This window comes from Coregonus lavaretus (assembly GCF_964263955.1).
Source record: "Coregonus lavaretus genome assembly, chromosome: 39".
Lineage (NCBI taxonomy): Eukaryota > Metazoa > Chordata > Actinopteri > Salmoniformes > Salmonidae > Coregonus > Coregonus lavaretus.
Window position 1 is genome coordinate 4,815,380 of NC_140026.1, and position 23,883 is coordinate 4,839,262.

The 23,883-nt window shown below is 42.8% G+C and overlaps 1 protein-coding gene across 1 annotated transcript in view; it reads left to right on the forward strand.

Moving 5' to 3' along the window:
* The first annotated feature begins 6,414 nt into the window (after positions 1-6,414).
* LOC311112909 (protein NDRG2-like) overlaps positions 6,415-23,883 on the forward strand; it is a 39,970-nt gene continuing 22,501 nt past the window's right edge. The window contains exon 1 of the mRNA XM_084156049.1: positions 6,415-6,881. The gene's annotated coding sequence lies outside the window, so the exon portion shown is untranslated. The remainder of the gene's footprint in view (positions 6,882-23,883) is intronic.

Below are 23,883 nucleotides of genomic sequence, written 5' to 3' on the forward strand. Positions count from 1 at the left end.
GCTGCAGGATGATGGGCTGCTTTCTCACGCTCCAGATTGATTATAGTGGAGACATGATGATGGACCACAGCCATTCAACCAGGTCACACCCCAAGGCCTGGTTATATCACAGTATTGAGTGACGCAGCAGCTCCAATCTCACCATCACTACACTACAATTGACTACAGCCCACCCCAGCAGACATACCTGGGTTCAAATAGTATTCAAAATATTTCAAAATGCTTTGAGCATTGGATTAATTCTATCTGAAGTGCCAGACGGGCGGGGTGGATGATTTTCACTTTTGGTACTGTTACATTGGTTCCATTGTCCATTGGGTAAAGCTTGATCAAGCACAGCGGAAGATTTGTACGATTTCTAATATTGTTTGAACCAATGTCTGGTGGATCACTACTGTGTGAGGACTGTTATTTGATCGGCACACATTCAGATAATGAAATGGGAGTGGGGAGGTTGGCAGTTGGGGAAATGAACAACATGGACATATGGATGGACTGCTCAAAAAGCTACCAGTTGAATAATTGATCAACGGTTTTATGTTTTTTATGTTTGCTTCTCAGTGCCAAAAAAATCCTAGATTGTTCCATTCTGCACTTCAAGTGGCCTAGTTCCTGGCTCAACAGTTGGTCTGCGATATCCTTATCAACAAAATAAATAAAACACCTTTTATTTCCCTGCTCTAAAGCAAATGGCTGTTCCTGTATTTCATTGTGTGATTAAGTAAGCTATGGTACCGTGTCAAATTGGACTGTTGAGTTGATGATAATGTATTATTTTCTTGACTGTAACTAACACAGCTCTTTTGTTGACATTAAGAATTATGCAGTGACTTGGCAAACTGTGCTCTAACCTGAACTGGCATGTTTTCCATTGGGAGTTCCTAATTTTCCACTGTTGACTTTCAAACCGTTTCTAGTGAATGATATATGACCTGTCCATGTCATAGTGACCTGTGAGGGATGGGACACTCCTCTAAAAACCACCTTCTGATACAAGGTCAGGGTGACTGTATTCATTTTGGTGGGATGTTGAGCGGTTCGAAGGAGTTAGACTGCACATGGTTTCCACTATCCGTGTGTCCTACGCTCCAAGGTCGATCATGTTAACTGCCTGCAAATTCTAATTTTTTATTTTATTTTTATTTCACCTTTATTTAACACGGTAAGCCAGTTGAGAACAAGTTCTCATTTACAACTGCGACCTGGCCAAGATAAAGCAAAGCAGTGCGATAAAAACAACAAACACAGAGTTACATATGGAATTAACAAAACGTACAGTCAATCACACAATCGAAAATCTATATACAGTGTGTGCAAATGTAGCAAGTTATGGAGGTAAACTAACACTGGAGTGATAGATGTGCAGAAGATGATGTGCAAATAGAGATAATAATAATATGCCATTTAGCAGACGCTTTTATCCAAAGCGACTTACAGTCATGCGTGCATACATTTCTTTGTGTATGGGTGGTCCCGGGGATCGAACCCACTACCTTTTGGCGTTACAAGCGCCGTGCTCTACCAGCTGAGCTACAGAGGACCACAGAGATACTGGGGTGCAAATGAGCAAAATAACTAACAAAATAAATTTAAAAAAGTAATTTAGCAGATGCTCTTATCCAGAGCAACTTACAGTTAGTGAGTGCATACATTTTCATACTGCCCCCCCCGTGGGAAACGAAAACACAACCCTGGCGTTGCAAGCGCCATGCTCTACCAACTGAGCTACAGGGGACTATTATAGCACCTCTTACTCGGGTCACATGACCTGCCTGCGTTCTCCTGTCATTGATGCTGGTGGATACTAACCCAGCCTTGTCAACTTGCCAGACATGAACACACATCTTAGCCAAATCACAAACTGAAAAGCGCATTAAGCTTTTGGATAGACACCCAGACTCAACGCAGCAGTCTAATCCGAAATGAGTGTGTGTGTCCACCGTACAGAGACCCTGGCTGTGTCATGTGGTCTGTAGTAACATCTATTTTTATCATTATGAAAGTGGACACAAGCCACGAGGGCCTCTGCTTTGGGATTGACAAAAAACAGACATTTGAGAATGTCCTCCCCACACCACGCCAAGTAATAACATATCCCTTGGTTTACATCCCAAATGACACCCTATTTATTCCCTGTAAAGTGCACTACTTTTGACCACAGCCCTGTGGTTAGCTTCTTCTGGTAAGAAGTAGTGCACTATATAGGGTATAGGGTGCTAATTGGGACTCGTCGCCATAATTCGATTTACCACAAACATTTATAATAATGAAAACAAGTGACTTAAAATCACTTCCTGTTAAAGTAGTTCACAAACATTTATAAGAAGCAATACGTCAAGAGAGTACACATGGTAGCTAATATACTATATGATTTGTGCCAAATAGCACCCTATTCCCTACAAAGTTCACTACTTTGACCGGAGCCCTTTGAGCCCATATGGGCCCTAGTCAAAAGTAGTGCGTTATGTAAGTTGTAGGGTGCCATGGGATGCAGTCATTATATTATTTAGCGTCTCTGATCTTGTCATGCCAGCTGTGGATCATATAGTTTGTGTATCTAATGACCCCAATACGCTCAGGTACTTTGGTTTTTTCTGAATGGTACTATTGACCTGCCCAATTAAACGGTTTCTAACGTATTTGTCATGCTAAGTCTTGTTTGTTATGATAATACTATTCGTCCAACAGGTTTTTGGGGCTTCTTCCTTTACCGCCACAACTCCACGTAATTTTTTTTGTGTGGTATATTTTCCCCTGAAGTACCTCATGGGGGCTGCACTGATCCAAAAACAAGAAATACTGAACTTCTGGAGACTTTTCTAATTCTAGAGACATCGCCCCTGTAGATGCACTACATCTCCCACAATGCATTGCTGAGCTCCGGCTCGGTTGACCAATAATGACACTCTTCTCTCCAACAGAAACAGGTAGGCAGGCAGGCAGACCACGACCGTCCAGGGTACAGGCAATATGGAGTGAGTTCTGGCTATTTCAACCCTGCCTATATGTTCTATAGATGTAGGAACAGATGGCTTTAAACCCTGAAATCTGTGCAAAATGGCTGTTGACAAACATGGTGTGTGTGAAAATAACAATGTAAATAACAATATGGGGATGAGGTAGTTGGGTGGGCTAATTACAGATGGGCTGTGTACAGGTGCAGTGATCGGTAAGCTGTAGATGCATAGATATGCCTCATGGATGTCACTGTTAAAATGAAGGATGGCTAAGGCAGCCTATTTCCCAATCCCAAATCGACCCCCAAGCCCTTTCAACCGAATCGTCGCTGCTTGAGGCTGATAAGACCAGTTGAATGATCCTTTACAACTGTAAATGAAAAATGACTGTGTGTTAGATGTTTTTTATTGCATTCAAGTTTTTTTGAGAACTCAAATTATGTCTCATCAGATGTTGCTGTTGACTGGAGTTTGAGGTATCTGGAGGGAAACTGGGAGAGGCGGGTGTTTGTGGTGCGTCATGGCAAAAGAAATGAGTCTGTGGTGTGTCACTGTAACTTAATGGTGATCTGTGTGGTGTGTGTGTGTGTGTGTGTGTGTGTGTGTGTGTGTGTGTGTGTGTGTGTGTGTGTGTGTGTGTGTGTGTGTGTGTGTGTGTGTGTGTGTGAGAGAGAGAGAGAGAGAGAGAGAGAGATAGAGAGAGAGAGCGCAATACAATTGTATCCAACCAAATCATGAGAAAACAAAAAGATAATTACTTGACACATAGGCCAGAATTAACCAAAAAAACAGAATAAACTCGAATGCTATTTGGACCTAAACAGAGAGTACACAGTGACAGAATACCTGACCAATGTGAATGACCCAAATTTTTAAAAAGCTTTGACTATGTATAGACTCAGTGAGCATAGACTTGCTATTGAGAGGCCGCCGTAGGCAGACCTGGCTCTCAAGAGAAGACAGACTATGTGCACACTGCCCACAAAATGAGGTGGAAACTGAGCTGCACTTCCTAACCTCCTGCCAAATGTATGACCATATAAGAGACACATATTTCCCTCAGATTACACAGACCCACAAAGAATTTGAAAACAAATCCAGTTTTGATAAACTCCCATATCTATTGGGTGAAATACCACAGTGTGTCATCACAGAAGTAAGATTTGTGACCTGTTGCCACAAGAAAAGTTGCCTGGCTACCGAGACTCCTTGCCCTGGCCAAACGCCACGCCCACAGACGTTAGTTTCTTCTCTGCAATGAGTCTGGATCTGAGGACCTCCCTGACCCTTCACCGAATTCGAACACATTCGGGGCCATCTGATTGGTCCAGAAACCGTTGGGTTGGGCCAGAGCCAGACCACACGTGGGTAAAGCAGTGGTTTGAATATGTGTCATTGGCTGTCATACTCTGAATGGTTAGAGATGATCCAATCGCTGATGACATTGTTGTGTTCAACGCCCCTCGTCACCACAAACAACTTAAAGGCACTACAAATACAACTTCTCAGAATTCCTCCCCTATGTGGAAGCTAGGTGAGTTGCAACAGCACTAGGCTACATTCAAAACAAATCTCACCTTCCCAGCATCCCATTTCCCTCGTAAAATGGTGGAGACTCGCGCTTGAGCCTTTTACTTTTGGTTTTGGTCCAACACTGGCGGGTAAGTAATACTGTGAAACACTATCATTCCACTATTACTGCAGATATGCTACATGACCAAAAGTATGTGGACACCTGCTCGTCGAACATCTCATTCTAAAATCATGGGCATTAATATGGAGTTGGTCCCCCCTTTGCTGCTATAACAGCCTCCACTCTTCTGGGAAGGATTTCCACTAGATGTTGGAACATTGCTGTGGGGACATGCTTCCATTCAGCCACAAGAGCATTAGTGAGGTCCGGCACTGATGTTGGGCAATCAGGCCTGGCTCGCAGTCAGCGTTCCAATTCATCCCAAAGGTGTTCGATGAGGTTGAGGTCAGGGCTCTGTGCAGGCCAGTCATGTTCTTCCACTGAGCTTGACAAACCATATCTGTATGGACCTCCCTTTATGCACGGGGGCACTGTCACGCTGAAACAGGAAAGGGCTTTCCCTAAACTGTTGCCACAACGTTGGAAGCACAGAATTGTCTAGAATGTCATTGCATGCTGTAGTGTTAATATTTGCCTTCACTGGAACTAAGGGGCCTAGCCAGAACCATGACAAAGAGCCCCAGATCAATATTCCTCCTCCACCAAACTTTACAGTTGGCACTATGCATTGGGGCAGGTAGCGTTATCCTGGCATCCGCCAAATCCAGATTCGTCCATCGGACTGCCAGATGGTGAAGGGTGATTCATCACTCCAGAGAACGCTTTTCCACTGCTCCAGAGTCCAATGTCGGCGAGATTTACACCACTCCAGCCGACGCTTGGCATTGCGCATGGTGATCTTATGCTTGTGTGCAGCTGAAAGTCACTGAGCTCTTCAGTAAGGGCCATTCTACTGCCAATTATTGTCTATGGAGATTGCATGGCTGTGTGCTCAATTTTATACAACTGTCAGCAACGTGTGTGGCTGAAATAGCCTAATCCACTAATTTGATGGGGTGTCCACATACTTTGTATATATAGCGTATATTATGGACATTTTTTGAAATTGCAAGGTAAAAATAAAAATAAAAATCCTGTGTAGCACCTTTAAAATGTGGAAGTCTCAGGCTAAAGTATGTAGTGAATGACAGAGCAGCGGAATAATTTTGTTTGATTTGTCAGGCTACAAGAAAAGGGCAACCAGTGAGGCACAAACACCATTGTATATACAACCCATATTTATCTGTTTCTTTTCCGTTTTGAACTTCAACTATTTGCACATTGTTACAACACCATACACAGCCATTTCAAATGTCTCTATTATTTTAATACTTTGAGTGTAATGATTACTGTTAATTTCTGATTGTTTATTTCACCTTTGTTTATTATCTATTTCACTTGCTTTGGCAATGTAAACATATGTGAATTGAGAGAGGGAGAGAGAGAAATGTATTGGGTTTTGGATACACAACTTGTCACACCCCAATCACATAAAATCAGACAAAACAAAAAGTTCCCCAAAAAAATCGACTTATGTTTTCACTCTCCAAGGATAGAAAAGTTTAGTAGCCTTCAGTTAATTCGTTTATCTCAAACCATTCCGACACAACACCACCTCTGTACTAAGCTTTCTTGGTTCCAAACCCCATTCCCTGCCTCGCCTTCCTACCAGGTAGCCTACCCCTTGACATCCTTCCCAAAAACACCCTTTGCCATTTATCTCTGTTTTACTTCGAGGTGTGTATATTTGTATTTTTGGCACATCCCCAATAGCACTGTTTTTCGACTCATCATGTCTGCCTCAAAGCTGTAACCAGAACCTTGGAATGCGTGGGCGTTTTGTTCCACAAGCTATTTCAACAACGGGGGCCTACCATCACCCGTGAGAGGGGGGAGCCGAGAGTTAGACGAAGAGCTTTCGCCAATATCACATCGGCATTTAGTCGTTAGATAACCATTGTAGTTGTCAGTTTAGGATAGTCTTGCAATTTCAACGCTTTTATTAAATATATGCTGAATATTGGTCGCCTAACGGATCATTTTCATAAAAGCATAGTTGTCCCACCCCTAAATCGTAGTAAAGTAACGTTATCCTTGTCTCTTGATTGACGGGTCCATATTTTTTGTAGGATTTCTTTGCCTTGAAAGAACCGTAAAAAAAAAAGAAGCTCTGTAAAATTGAAGAACGGTCAGCGAAAAATAACGGAGGTGGAGGAAATTGAAATATCAAGAAAGACTGTTGGGAGCAAGTGTGAAAACAAGAAATCACTGAAAAAGATACAAGAGTTGTGTATCATTTGCATATTTTTTAGACGTCCTTATTTTGTCAGAATTATTTTTGTTGACTTAGGGTAAGTAGCCTATTGTTATTTCACTAAATAATTGTTAATAACGTAGTGTGTTGGTGTTTCGTTTTCTCACGTCATTTTAGGCAAGTCTTTTGTCTTAATTTTCAAATAACATATCAACAGTCCTGCAGCAATGCAATTAAAACACAACCCATTTATGACAAAATATTTTGATGGGCAGAGTGAGAACATGCCATTTATTAACCAAATTCCTACATAAATGCATATTTTTTATATTCTGCAACAGTGTGCATGATGAGAATAATGTTACAGTTTGTTATGATCATTTGAGCTGTGACCCCAGTCTTTACCCCGCTGAGTTAAAACATGCACTGGGATAGGCCAGCAATGCAAGTAAAAAACAACCCATTTAGGACAAAAGATTTTGATGGACGGAGCGAGAACATGCCATTTATTCACCAAATTCGTACATGAATGCATTTTTTTATTTATTCTGCAACTGTGTGCATGATGAGAATAATGTTAGTTTGTTATGATCGTTTGAGCTGTGACCCCAATCTTTACCCCGCTGAGTCAAAACATGCACTGGTATAGGCTAATTCTAAACAGAGTGCCTGGTTTAGCATGGCGCTCAGTTTATTATAACTAACAATGTGATATAGGGATGAATATGTTATATTTTCACGACGGCTAGTAGGTGTAGGTGTGTTTGTGTGTGTGCGCGCGCACTTGTGGCGTTGCCATTAACGGTCTTTGTTCAGTGTTTTCACTCCACAGACAGAGCGAACCACCGCCCACATGATATGGCCATACCTCCTGTGTTTGTCTGTGCATTTGTGTGTCTCGGGCTGGGGGATGGGGATAGACCCGTACGAGGCTGTATGCGCGCAGGGTGTGCGCGCAACGGGGGAAATGTGTGTCAATGTCAAACGGAGGTGTGGCGCACTCCACTCGCCCTGCATGTCGACTCATGTGCGTTCATTTTATTTCCGGACCTTTTCAGAGATTTCAGATAGTTACACTACAGCAAATGATTATATATGTGCTCCAGCCACAAACCATGGCATTGGCATGACGAACATCTAAGTGTTTTGATTCAAAGAATGACACATAGGCAATAGGATAAGCTTCAGTTGTGCGCGCACATCTAGGCCTATAGGCTACCCCCTTGCTCTGCTCGCGGCAGCCACAGCACAGGCTTCCACAGCGCACACATGCATGCACACACACACACACACAATGAGTCATACAGCATTAACATTTAAGTCATTTAGCAGACGCTCTTATCCAGAGCGACTTACAGTTAGTGAATACATATTTTTTTATACTGGCCCCCCGTGGGAATCAAACCCACAACCCTGGCGTTGCAAACGCCATGCTCTATCAACTGAGCTACATCCCTGCGCAGTGAATTTTATGTCTGTATCCATGTGCAGAAGTGTATATCTCAGTATTTTAGCTGTGTTCCCAGTGGCCCAGGGCCAGATACAGATAGGCCAGCCAGAATAATACCCTGTCTGTTCCCACACACACACACACACACACACACACACACACACACACACACACACACACACACACACACCACTCTTACAGCCGCTCATCACAATCCTATTTATAACCATCACAACCCACCATGCTTCCCTCCTTCATTCAAGTTTCTTGTGCTGGTGTAACCGGTGTGAAATGGCAGGCTAGTTAGCGGTGCGCACTAGTAGCGTTTCAATCGGTGACGTCACTCGCTCTGAGACCTTGAAGTAGGTGTTTCCCTTGCTCTGCAAGGGCCGCGGCTTTTGTGGAGCGACGGGTAACGGTGCTTCGAGGGTGACTGTTGTCGATATGTGCAGAGGGTCCCTGGTTCAAGCCCAGGTAGGGGCGAGGAGAGGGACGGAAGCAACACTGTTACACTGGGTCCATTTAGCTATGTGTTGAAGGGTTGGACCTTGTGGTGTTTTGGTGGTGCCCTCAGGTGTGTATGTATGTGAGGGGGAGAGTGTGTGTGTGTGTGTGAGACGTGGTGTTTGTGTGCGACTGAGGCTGGTGTAGTGCTGTATGGTATGCGTTGTTTGCTGGTGTGTGTGGGTGTGTGTGGGTGTGTGTGGGTGGGTGGGTGGGTGGATCCATTTTAGATCTCCCAATGTATTTAATGATTTCTTTCACAACTCCTATTGACTTATGTTTTCTAACCCAGTCTCAACATGTCATCGCATTTTGAAAATACCATCACAATTTAAGTAGGGTTATTTACAATATAGCACCACGTTAGGCTGCTGTAATAATTCCCATTAGTTACTGTATGGATGCATCCCAAATGGCACACTATTCCCTACATAGTCCCACAGGGCTCTGGTCAAAAGTAGTGCACTAAATAATATGAATAGGGTGTCATTTGGGATGTGGTCTATGTGTTTTGGCTCTCCAGTCATGCCACACAATCTGTTATTCATACATGCAAATCTCCTTTTCATTTACATGTGATTTACATAACCAACCAATCACCAGCACATTAATCTCTGTATTAATTGTTAATTTAGAGGCTTTACTGGTAATTTGTGTCCATAACCACACACACACACACACACACACACACACACACACACACACACGAGTGGTTGAATTAACAGCATGAATGTAGATGGTTGCCATCCAGAACAAGACAACAACAACAACAACAACTCAGTACTCCAACGCTGAACCAAAGCGTTCTCAAATATATGTGAAAGTAAAACAGGTGTTGTCGGTGCATCTGCTAGTCTATAGACAGTAAGGCAATATGAGAAAGGGAGACTCCCTCCTATTTAGAGAACGGTAATATGTTCCACATTTCCTCTCAGAAAGAAGGTCAATGTATCAGCTCACTAATTACTACTCTGGTTTCAATGTCCAGGTAAGCTCTCTTTTTGTTGTCTCTACATGTCATGTCACCGGCATGGTAGATACCCTATGCTCCTGTGACCGTCCGGGATTCGAACCCTGGTCCTGTGTTGGCCCACTGAGCTAAAGCCTTAGGTTCCCGAAAGGAATCCAATAATAAAGTAAAGTCTAATTAATTTTCCCATCAGTTTTCTCATAGGCTGCTGTACTACCAGTCCATAATCACATTTCCTGTTGCTGCAGGATTATGTTCCTGCTGTAGCAAACTGGCTCAAATTAAGATCCTACATCTGTATACTAATATCCCCTAGCGTGAAGGTCAAATATGTTTGTATGTGTATGTGCACGACTGAGTCATATTCATGAACAGGTTCACCATAATGGTCTCACAGAAATGAGAAGAAAACAGTAGGAAGAGTTGAGTGACAGACAGAAAAGATTGATAGCGAGAGAAAGAGAGAGACTCTAACGATTTGCACATCATTACAACACTGTAAATAGATATAATATGACTTTTGTGAGTGTAATGTTTACTGTACATTTTTTATTGTTTATTTGACTTTTGTTTATTATCTATTTCACTTGCTTTGGCCATGTAAACATATGTTTCCCATGCCAATAAAGCCCCTTAAATTGAAAGAGAGAGAGAGAGAGAGAAGAGAGAGAGAGAGAGAGAGAGAGAGAGAGAGAGAGAGAGAGAGAGAGAGAGAGAGAGAGAGAGAGAGAGAGAGAGAGAGAGAGAGAGAGAGAGAGAGAGAGAGAGAGAGAGAGAGAGAGAGAGAGAGAGAGAGAGAGAGAGAGAGGAATAACAACTAGGAGAGCTTTGGCACCTCTCAATATCTCCATGGTGGCTAGAGTTGCTCGTTCTATTCCTTTAGACATTTTGTCCTTTCTTTCTCTCACTCTCTCTGCTCTCTCTCTCTCTGTTTTGCCTCTTCTCAAAGGCATACTTGTTCAGAACCAAACAGATCTTTACACTCACACCCTCGCAGACACAGAACAGCTTATACACTCTCACACACACACACATACACACATACACACAGTACGGAAGACAAAAAGCAGGTTGATGTATCTATGCCAGCTAGTGACCACTCTGCAGAGCTGCCTCCAGGGCAAGATTCATCCCAATAAATGACAACCTGCAAACATATAGGGGATGTGTTGAAAAACAACAACTTACTCAGGGTTTAACCCCTGAATACTGAAGACCAAGATTTGAAAAAATATCTTAATTATTATAATCCAAAATACAGTATATCAATGTAGTGATCTCAAGTACTGTGTGTGTTTTAACCCTTCACTTCTGCTTAGATGTCTGTGCTATTCTTAGAAAGATCAGCATAGTTGAGTAATTCCTCTGGAAGAGAGCTCTGCTTATTCTGAGCAGTAAACATGTAGGATCTTAATTCGAGCCAGTTTGCTACAGCAGGAAAATAATCCTGCAGCAACAGGAAATGTGAATTATGATTAATGGACATTTTTGTATGGGTTGATATGTTCTTCGTAAGGGAAAATCAGGTCTGAAATTTTAAAGTGGAAATTATAAACTTCAGAAGTCCCCTGTAGCTCAGTTGGTAGAGCATGGCGCTTGCAACGCCAGGGTTGTGATTCGTTTCCCACGGGGGGCCAGTATGAAAATATATGCACTCACTAACTGTAAGTTGCTCTGGATAAGAGCGTCTGCTAAATGACTAAAATGTAAAATGTAAACCTCAAATATACTACCAGTTCTACATTTCCAGAATTGTAGGACAGTTATCCTGCAACAGGGTGATCAAATTAAGATTTAACATCCATAAAGATGCTGAGAGAAGCAGTCTCCTAGAAGGGTGACTATTTCGGCCAGTAAAGTTGCTGACAAAACACATGTTGCATACCCTTGAACACACACACACACACACACACACACACACACACACACACACACACACACACACACACACACACACACACACTATGCAACAAATAGTTTAACCTTTAACATCTCAACCTTTCAGCCTACATTCCGAATTTAGACTGCCTCAGTGTGTGTGTGTTGTGTGTCAGGCGCATGGTCAATAGAGAAAGAGAAGCCAATAGAGAAAGGGGAGCCAATAGAGAAAGGGGAGCAAATAGAGAAAGGGGAGCCTCTGCCAACATGGTTGTTTACCCCGTTTCCCATTACACTGGAAGCTTGTTGTTGGATGAAGAGAGAGAGAGAAACAGAGAGATTAAAAGGGAGAGAGAGAGAGAGACTGCATGCAGAATTCTGCAAAAATATCCTCTGTGTACAACGAAAAACACCAAATAATGCATGCAGAGCAGAATTAGGCCGATACCCGCTAATTATCAAAATCCAGAAAAGGGCCGTTAAATTCTATAACCACTTAAAAGGAAGCGATTCCCAAACCTTCCATAACAAAGCCATCACCTAGATGAACTTGGAGAAGAGTCCCCTTGTCACGCTCGTTGATTGAAGGCTCGGACCAAGGTGCAGCGTGGTAGGCGAACATATTAATTTATTAAATGAACACAGACAAAACAACAAAATACACACAAACGTAAAGTTCTGCAGGCTCCAAAGCAACTATACAAAAACAAGATCCCACAAACTAAGGTGGGAAAAAGGCTGCCTAAGTATGATCCCCAATCAGAGACCACGATAGACAGCTGCCTCTGATTGGGAACCATACCCGGCCAACAAAGAAATAGAAAAACTAGAATGCCCACCCAAATCACACCCTGACCTAACCAAATAGAGAATAAAAGGGATCTCTAAGGTCAGGGCGTGACACCCCTAAGCAAGCTGGTCCTGGGGCTCTGTTCATTAACACAAACAGACCCCACAGAGCCCCAGGACAACAACACAATTAGACCCAACCAAATCATGAGAAAACAAAAAAGAGAATTACTTGACACATTGGAAAGAATTAACAAAAAAACAGAACAAACTAGAATGCTATTTGGCCCTAAACAGAATACCTGACCACTGTGACTGACCCAAACTTAAGGAAAGCTTTGACTATGTACAGACTCAGTGAGCATAGTCTTGCTATTGAGAAAGGCCGCCGTAGGCAGACCTGGCTCTCAAGAGAAGACAGACTATGTGCACACTGCCCACAAAATGAGGTGGAAACTGAGTTGCACTTCCTAACCTCCTGCCAAATGTATGACCATATTAGAGACACATTACACAGATCCACAATTAATTTGAAAACAAAACCAATTTTGATAAACTCCCTTATCTACTGGGTGAAATACCACAGTGTGCCATCACAGCAGCAAGATTTGTGACCTGTTGCCACAAGAAAATGGCAACCAGTGAAGAACAAACACCATTGTAAATACAACCCATATTTGTGTTTCTTTGTTTTACCATTTGTACTATAACTATTTGCACATTTTTACAACACTGTATATATACATAATATGACATTTGAAATGTCTTTATTGTTTTGGATCTTCTGAGTGTTATGTTTACTGTTTATTTATTGTTTATTTCACTTTTGTTTACTATCTACTTCACTTGCTTTGGCAATGTTGAGAGAGAGAGAGAGAGAGAGAGAGAGAGAGATAATTTGTATTCAGCTCATGTCTGACTGCAGGTGTTTTAGAGACTGACTGGCCTCTCAGAGGGGTTGAGCAAGGCAGGGTGAGTAGGCCACACACTTCCACGCACAGCCCTGGATGTGTGATCTGTACAGTAGTGTGATCAGCACCCAGCAGAAACACAGCCGTACAGTGACACGCCTCAGTGAACAACAGGACGTGAGTTGTAAATCAAGTTACATCCTGGAACCACCCAGAAATAAGTTACAATAAGACACATGGGAAAAGTAATGTACGACTCCACAACTCTGATATTCTCCAACAGGGATTCACGTACTGTAACAGTGCTTTTTCTTAGAAAAATTACATAAAATGAAATAAATAATAATTGATTTCGATAGGCAGATAACTCTGTAAGGGTAGTCAAGCTATTAGAACAGGTGTCCCTAACTCTGGTCCTTGAAGGCTGTAGAGTCCACAGGTTTCCATCATGCTCTGTTCACTATGGCCTATAGTAGGTCAGATGTGTGTTGACTGCTGACTAAAGGCCAGGGGTATGTTGTCTGTTGACTAAAGGCCAGGGGTATGTTGTCTGTTGACTAAAGGCCAGGGGTATGTTGTCTGTTGACTAAAGGCCAGGGGTATGTTGTCTGTTGACTCTCTGGCCAGTCAGTCAATGATTGATCAAGGGTGAACAGAGAACCAACAGAGACCGGGGAGGGACACAGCAGATCTCAAGGGCAATGACATGTATATCAAAGCAATATCTACTGTAGCCACGTAGTACCATCCACTCCACAACAGAAAGATGAGACTCTGTGTAGGGAAAAGCATCCAGAAAGATGAGACTCTGTGTAGGGAAAAGCATCCAGAAAGATGAGACTGTGTAGGGAAAAGCATCCAGAAAGATGAGACTTTGTAGGGAAAAGCATCCAGAAAGATGTGTTTCCTCAGATTACTTACTGATCCTTTAGCTGTGTTTCTGTGTTCTTATCAAATCCACTCATGCTCCTCTTCTGATTCATGATCCTCTTCTGATTCATGATCCTCTTCTGATTCATGATCCTCTTCTGATTCATGCTCCTCTTCTGAATCATGCTCCTCTTTTGATTCATGATCCTCTTCTGTTGGCAAAACCAATCGAGAGATATCAGGGCTCTTATTTATCATGCGTCTCAGAGTAGGAGTGCTGTGCTGATCTAGGATCAGTTTTGCGATTTAGATCATAATGAATCAGATTATTATGGACAGGGAGGACCTGATCCTAGATCAGTTTTCCTACTCTGAGACGCTTGATGATCACAGGCCATATCTGTGTCCCTACTGTTGTAACACTTAGTATTCTCTGTAGTGGAAGAAGTCTATCCAGTTGGCAGAGTAATGAGGTAGAAATGGTCCGAAGGTTGTTGACATTTCACATATTGATCCAAGGCTGACTGATAGCAGTTCAAAGACCTGGTACCGTGGCAGTCGAAGCTCACTTGAGAGAGCTGAACTATTCTATCACAGAGTAATATTGGAGTCCTTGATGGTGAATCCACAAGTGTTTACTTCACTGAAGCTACACTTACAGTATCCCTCATACTTGGGTTGCATTCACTGGAGTGCAACGTTTCAGAATGATCAGATATACTGTAAATATATTATGTAGAACAGATATGCTTCTATAGAGTGAGCATATGGAATCATGACAGCTCTACAAATTGGCCAGTGTTACCTTGTGTTGATTTTTCAGTGTACAATTTCTAGTGTTGATTCAGGTGTTAAATTCACCCTGCAAGTGTTAAATTAACACTCATTTGTATAAAATAACCTGTGTTGGCCTTAAGACAACCAGCGTTAAATCAAAACCACGCCCATCATTATCATATTTCCCACATGCTCTATTGCAGTTAGATTTTTTAAATTGTTTGTTTCAATATCTATACTTATTGCTCCCGTTACTGAAATGGTTGTTCCAGTTTAGATGCTTTAGGGCAGGGTTTCCCAAATTCGGTCATGGGGATCCCAAGGCGTGCACGTTTAGTTTTTTGCCCTGGCACTACACAGCTGATTCAAATGATCAACTCATCATTACGCTTTGATTATTTGAATCAGCTGTGCAGTACTAGGGAAAAAACCAAAGCATGTACCCAGGACAGAGTTTGGGAAACACTGCTTTAGGTAGTCTCATATCTTAGTTTCCCCAACCCGGCAGTCATTCTGAATGCAGGTTGTGGGTGAATAAAAATGATAACTGTTGGATATCCCACTCTGGCTGGGTTCCAAGATGGATGGCCTCCATTTTGCAAGTGCCGAGCCAACTTAGCTATTTTATTATCCTTTTGTCCTTTATTTTCACAAAATGTATCTGCTATCGTTTCTTTCAACCGATAAGAACTTTTGAACATCAAATCGGCAGTTACTTACCTCAATTCCGGCTTCAACTTCGACTTTGACTCATCTGCCCTGGGCTCTTTCTGCAATTTTGACCCAATTTTCGGGCTACCTAAGAAGAAACACTGACATTACAGAGGCAAGAGAGGGTGGATCTTGGCTAGATTAAGGCGAAGGGAGAACCGGCCACGTCTTCCCTCCATTCTACTGGCCAATGTACAGTCACTTGATAATAAGACGGATTTGCTACCAACGGGACTCTCGAAACTGCAATATTCTCTGCTTTTCTGAAACATGGATCTCGGGCAAGATACCCCCCATGGCTATCCAACTCGATGGATTCTCAATTCACCGTGCGGACAGGACAATGCAGTCGGGGAAATCGAGGGGAGGAGGGGTTTGCCTCTTCATCAACAACAGCTGGTGTGCTGACTCGTTCACCCGTCTTGGAATACCTGATGGTCAAATGCTGACCCTTTTACCTCCTGAAGGGAGTTTTTAGCTGTTATCATGACTCTTATATACATTCCACCTCAGGACAAGAAAAAGAACAAGCTGGCACTTAACGAACTGTACCAGGCTATAACCAAGCAGTAAAACGTATATCCAGAGGCTGTTTTTCTGGTTGCCGGTGATTTTAATTCCACGTCATTAAGACGCGTGATGCCCAATTTACAACACGTCTCCCTCGTCGCTAGGGGCAATAAAGGACACTGTTATTCTACCCACAAGCAAGCATACAAGGCCCTCCCTCGTCCGCCATTCGGAAAATCAGATCATGACTCCGTACTTCTGCTTCCTGTTTACAAGCAGAAGCTCAAACAGGAAATACCCGTCACTTGCTCCGTTGAGAAATGGTCACCAGAATCAGAGATTATGCTACAGGACTGCTTTGCTAAAGCTGATTGGAATATGTTTCGGGACTCCACCGATTACATCAACGAGCTAACCACCTCCATCACCGGCTTCATTAGGAAATGCATCAGCGACGTTGTCCCAACAGTGAAGGTTCACTGCTTCCCCAATCAAAAGCCCTGGATTAACACTGAGGTTGGCGCTAAACTAAAGGATAGGGCTGCCGCACACAGGGATATCACAGCCAACCCTGAGGCTACGGCTGAGGACAGGAACAAGTACACAATTTGACCTCCGCAGAGCAAAAGGTCAATATAGGAATAAGGTGGAATCCTACTACATAGGCTCCGACGCCTATGAGGGCCACCACCGACTCAGAAGATTGGGTGATCTCGCTCTCTGAGGCCGGCGTGAGTAAAGTCTTTAATCAAGTCAACAGCCTCAATGCCCTGTGCCCAATGGTATTCCAGGGCGCGTTCTCAGAGCATACGCAGAACAGCTGGCAGGCATATTCACGGTAATTTTCAACCTCTCCTTGTCCCAGTCTGTAATCCCCGGATGTTTTAAGATGACCACCATTATTCCTGTCCCCAAGAACTCTAAGGCTTCATGCCACAATGACTACCACCCTGTAGCACTCACTTCTGTAGTCATGAAGTGCTTTGAGAGGCCACTTAATTTGCATACCGCCCCAACAGATCCATAGACGACACAATCTCAATTTCACTCCACACTGCCCTCACCCACCTAGATAAGAGGAATACCTATGTGAGAATGCTGTTCATTGACCACAGCTCAGCGTTCAACACCATTGTCCCCTCCAAGCTCATCACTAAGCTAAGGTCCCTGGGACTGAACACCTCCCTCTGCAACTGGATCCTGGACTTCCTAACAGGCAACATCACCTCCGCCACGCTGACCCTCACCACGGGGGCCCCTCAGGGGTGTGTGCTTAGTTCCCTCATGTATTTCTTGTTCTCCTACGACAGTGTGGCAGTGCATGACTCTAACGCCATCATCAAGTTTGCTGACGATACGACGGTGGTAGGCCTGATCACCGGCGATGATGAGACAACCTTCAGGGAGGAGGTCAGTGACCTGGCAGTGTGGGGCTGGAACAACAACCTCTCCCTCAACGTCAGTAAGACCAAGGAGCTGATCATGGACTACAGGAAATGCGAGCATGCCCCCATCCACATCGACAGGGCTGCAGTGGAGCAAGTCGAGAGTTTGAAGTTCCTTTGTGTCCAAATCACTAAGAACTTAAAATGGTCCACACACACGCTTACAGTCGTGAAGAAGGCGCAATAGCGCCTCTTACCCCCCAGGAGGTTGAAAAGGTTTGGCATGGGCCTTCAAATCCTCAAAAAGTTCTACAGCTGTACCATTGAGAGCACCTTGACTGGCTGCATCACTGCTTGGTATGACAATAGCACCGCCCTCGATCGCATGGCGCTACAGAGGGTGGTGCGGACAGCCCAGTACATCACTGGGACCAGGCTCCCTGACATCCAGGATGTCTATATCAGGCGGTGTGAAAGGAAGGCCCAGAAAATCGTTAAATACTCCCACCACTCAAGTCATAGACGGTTTTCTCTGCTTCCGCACGGCAAGTGGTACTGGTGCATCAAGTCTGACTCCAACAGGCTCCTGAACAGCTTCTATCCCCAAGCCATAAGACTGCTAAATAGCTAACAGAATGGCTACACAGACTATCTGAGTTGACCTTTGTATTGTATTTTTCTCTATGTGTCTCTATGCACACTCACAGAGCCATACACACTCACAGGGCCATACACACTCACAGGGCCATACACACTCACAGGGCCCTACACACTCACGCACACTGACACTCCAACACACACACAAACACTCACTCCATAATTTGCTTACACACACATAATATGCACATACATTTGTACCGACTCTACACACACGCACACCAACTCACATACATTCATCATATACGCTGCCGCTACTCTGTTTATCATATATCCTGATGCCTAGTCACCTTACCCTTATACATATCTATCGGTCCAGTATCCCTGCACATTGGAAGTATGGTACTGGAACTAACTCTTACTTCATTGTGTTCTTCTTATTTTTATATCTTGTGTTTTTGTTCTACTTTGTTATTTGTATTATTACATTGTTATTGATTACTGCATTGTTGGGGTGAGAGCTTGCAAGAAAGTCATTTCACTGTACTTGTGCATGTGACATTAAAACTTGAAACTTGAAATACACATCACTTTGCAAGCCAGGATAATGTGACTTGGAGGTCTGATGTTGCCTTTAAATCATGAGTTTCAGGCCACTCTAGTACGGTAAAACTAGGCCCTCAAAATAAGGCCTTATGAAATATGTGTTGTATTGTGTTAAATCCATTAATTTTAATGATAAAATATTTCCTTAGGATCTCACTTAGTGAAGGTCACATGACTGAAAATGGATGAATGCAACAACCATGTCTCTGTCAATAACAAATACAGTCATGGGTGGTAACTCTGGATAAGAGCGTCTGCTAAATGACTTTAAAAAAAAAAAGACAAGGCACTCTGGGAAATATTCAAATAAGGCTTTACACTAAGCAATGTGTTAATTTAACACTGAAAATGTTGGACCTGTATAGACACTGGACCAGTGTTACATTTAACACTCTGTGTTGATTTAACACTGAAGTATTTGCTGTGCAGTGCACAACATTTCTATCTAAAGTTTTCAGAATGTTGTGCCCTCCTGAACGCAGCCATGCCTCCTACATCAGCTTCACGATTTTAAACTGAACACATTGAGTTACAGTGGGGAGAACAAGTATTTGATACACTGTCGATTTTGCAGGTTTTCCTACTTACAAAGCATGTAGAGGTCTGTAATTTTTATCATAGGTACACTTCAACTGTGAGAGACGGAATCTAAAACAAAATCCAGAAAATCACATTGTATGATTTTTAAGTAATTAATTTGTATTTTATTGCATGACATAAGTATTTGATCACCTACCAACCAGTAAGAATTCCGGCTCTCACAGACCTGTTAGTTTTTCTTTAAGAAGCCCTCCTGTTCTCCACTCATTACCTGTATTAACTGCACCTGTTTGAACTCATTACCTGTATAAAAGACACCTGTCCACACACTCAATCAAACAGACTCCAACCTCTCCACAATGGCCAAGACCAGAGAGCTTTGTAAGGACATCAGGGATAAAATTGTAGACCTGCACAAGGCTGGGATGGGCTACAGGACAATAGGCAAGCAGCTTGGTGAGAAGGCAACAACTGTTGGCGCAATTATTAGAAAATGGAAGAAGTTCAAGATGACGGTCAATCACCCTCGGTCTGGGGCTCCATGCAAGATCTCACCTCGTGGGGCATCAATGATCATGAGGAAGGTGAGGGATCAGCCCAGAACTACACGGCAGGACCTGGTCAATGACCTGAAGAGAGCTGGGACCACAGTCTCAAAGAAAAGCATTAGTAACACACTACGCCGTCATGGATTAAAATCCTGCAGCGCACTCAAGGTCCCCCCTGCTCAAGCCAGTGCATATCCAGGCCCGTCTGAAGTTTGCCAATGACCATCTGGATGATCCAGAGGAGGAATGGGAGAAGGTCATGTGGTCTGATGAGACAAAAATAGGGCTTTTTGGTCTAAACTCCACTCGCCGTGTTTGGAGGAAGAAGAAGGGTGAGTACAACCCCAAGAACACCATCCCAACCGTGAAGCATGGAAGTGGAAACATCATTCTTTGGGGATGCTTTTCTGCAAAGGGGACAGGATGACTGCACCGTATTGAGGGGAGGATGGATGGAGCCATGTATCGCGAGATCTTGGCCAACAACCTCCTTCCCTCAGTAAGAGCATTGAAGATGGGACGTGGCTGGGTCTTCCAGCATGACAACGACCCGAAACACACAGCCAGGGCAACTAAGGAGTGGCTCCGTAAGAAGCATCTCAAGGTCCTGGAGTGGCCTAGCCAGTCTCCAGACCTGAACCCAATAGAACATCTTTGGAGGGAGCTGAAAGTCTGTATTGCCCAGCGACAGCCCCGAAACCTGAAGGATCTGGAGAAGGTCTGTATGGAGGAGTGGGCCAAAATCCCCGCTGCAGTGTGTGCAAACCTGGTCAAGACCTACAGGAAACGTATGATCTCTGTAATTGCAAACAAAGGTTTCTGTACCAAATATTAACTTCTGCTTTTCTGATGTATCAAATACTTATGTCATGCAATAAAATGCAAATTAATTACTTAAAAATCATACAATGTGATTTTCTGTATTTTGTTTTAGATTCTGTCTCTCACAGTTGAAGTGTACCTATGATAAACATTACAGACCTCTACATGCTTTGTAAGTAGGAAAACCTGCAAAATCGGCAGTGTATCAAATACTTGTTCTCCCCACTGTACATATGGCAGCTGTACTGACTACTCCACCGAACGGTCAGATTATATCCAAAGCCTGTGTAAACACAATTATTTGCGTGTCAGGTTGCCCAGCGCTTCAGGACCGATAACAGAAGCTAAGCAGCTGTTGAATAAAATTCATAATACAAAGAGCAAACTGTTGAGAGAGAGAGGCAACAGTCTCTTAGCTCCCCCCTCTCTCTCTCTCCCCATCTCTCTCTACATCTCTACGTAGTGACAGACAGTCCCTCCTGTGCAGTTTAACAATTTTTACACGCTCTAAAACACACTGGCTCACACACACAGAGAAAGAGGGATTGGGAGAGTGGGGGGGGGGGGGGGGGAGAGAGAGAGAGAGATTAGGTGTACTGGAGGGAAGTCCATGATGTTAATACATAACCAACCTACCCGCTAATCACATGACTTGATGATTTCCAGTCGATAGCTAACCAGCTAGCTCTGGCACATGACACATTGTTGCTGATCATTTTATGAAACAGTGTTGTGATGGAATGCTGCTGCCTGCGTAGAGCTCTGGTCTGAAGTGGTGCACTATATAGGAAATAGGGTGCCATTTGGGAAGATATCACTGTCTGTTGATTTGCAGAGAGCTGATTGACATTGTTATTCAAGATTATGGCTTGTATTGTAATTACTTGTGTATAACCAAAATTGGACTGGGTGATTATCTCTCTGATAGCCATTCCGTTACCGATCCATAATGTTAATTTCAGTATTTGAAACTAATAATATTATGATGGGGGAAAAATATCTCATACATTCTGAAGAATAGAGTGGAATAAAGATGCTGGTGATGGTAGTACCACCGTCTCCGGCTCACATATCTATGCTGTCAGCAAGGGTTTGAATCCAGCCTACTGTCCTTTGACACAACCTCTCTCTATCTTCACCCACTGTCATCCTCTCTCGCTATCCTCTCTCTCTCTAAAAATGGAACATTTCATTAAAATCTAAATATGTGAACCAGCACCCATTTTCAGTCTTACGTAGCAACATTTGAATTTTTTTACATTGGATAAAAGTAGAGACTCTACAAAATGGTATATCATACACTGCAGTTGAGGAACAATGGGAAAGTAATTCTGCTTTGAAAGTTGATAAACTTTTAACCCCACTTTTGAGAAAATTCCTCTTGAATGTTTTGGTACACCTACTGGAGAGCTCTTCTTTGCCTACACCCATTCAGCATTGTTCACACCCTCTTAAGCCTTAGCCCCACCCATCTCTTTAAGGATTCACGTGTGAGGCCATGTGCTAAACAGAGTGAGTAGTGTAGTAAACAACCAAAGATTTCAAGACTATAAGTGGTGAAAATACTCCAGGTAAAATTACACTTCATCTAGTCCTTGCCCTATATCCTAATCTGACTTTGGTGCAGGTCATGTTGTTCTTCACATTACTGTCTTTAGTAAACACGCACTATATCAAATAAAATCTATGTTTATTTGTCAAATGCACATGATACATAAGGTATAAACAGTACAGTGAAATGTAGAAAAATAGAAAGTGTCCAGATAAAAAATAATGTATAAATATTTTAAAATTATTAGATGATGCTTACCAAGACACACTTGTCTAAATTGATGTGAAAGAGAGGCTATAACCACCCCAAGGCCACATCTAGCTAACTTGATGGGTCATGTAATCATCTGGTGAAGTGGAGTCTTTTGTTTAGACATGTAAATTAGCTAGCTAAACAATTAACCATAATTCCAACCCATATAGTACAAACGGAGTGTTATAGCTAGCCACCATGCATTAAATGCTGTAGTATGAATCTGCAGGTAGCTAAAGCTAACCAACCAGGCTCAATGTTAGCTAGCTAGCTGACATTAGGCTATAACTAGCAATGCAAATGGATTTCTGAGATACAATTAATATTACTACACAGATCATGTAATCATCTGGTGAAGTGGAGTCTTTTGTTTAGACATGCAAGTTAGCTAGCTATCTAAACAATTAACCATTATCCAAAACCATACAGTACTAGCAATACAAACCGATTGTCATAGCTACTAGCAACCATGCATGCAATGCTGTAGTATGAATCTGCCACAGCCTGACGTAATAGAAAACACAAATCTAGGGGACGGATGTGCCACTGGTTAGCCACAAGCCAAGCTACAACCCTGCCTCTCTCTCTCTCTCTCTCTCTCTCTCTCTCTCTCTCTCTCTCTCTCTCTCTCTCTCTCTCTCTCTCTCTCTCTCTCTCTCTCTCTCTCTCTCTCTCTCTCTCTCTCTCTCTCTCTCTCTCTCTCTCACACTCTCTCACTCATATATATATATAGTACCACTCAAAAGTTTGGACACACCTACTCATTCAAGGGTTTATCTTCATTTTTACTAATTTCTGCATTATAGAATAATAGTTAAGACATCACAACTATGAAATAACACATGGAATCATGTAGTAACCAAAAAAGTGTTAAACAAATCAAAATATATTTTATATTTGAGATTCTTCAAATAGCCACCCTTTGCCTTGATGACAGCTTTGCATACTCTTGGCATACTCTCAACCAGCTTCACCTGGAATGCTTTTCCAACAGTCTTGAATGAGTTCCCACATATGCTGAACACTTGTTGGCTGCTTTTCCTTCACTCTGCCGTCCGACTCATCCCAAACCATCTCAATTGGGTTGAGGTCGGGGGATTGTGGAGGCCAGGTCATCTGATGCAGTACTCCATCACTCTCCTTCTTGGTAAAATAGCCCTTACACAGAAAAATTCTAACATTTCTAATACATTTTTGAAAAATAAAACACTCATATATCTTGATTAGTTCATTATTCAACCCCCAGAGTCAATACATGTTAGAATCACCTTTGACAGCGATTACAGCTGTGAGTCTTTCTGGGTAAGTCTCTCTCAATTCAATTCAATTCAATTCAATTTCAATTTCAATTCAATTTCAATTTCAATTTTAGGGCTTTATTGGCATGGGAAACGTGTGTTAACATTGCCAAAGCAAGGGAAGTAGAT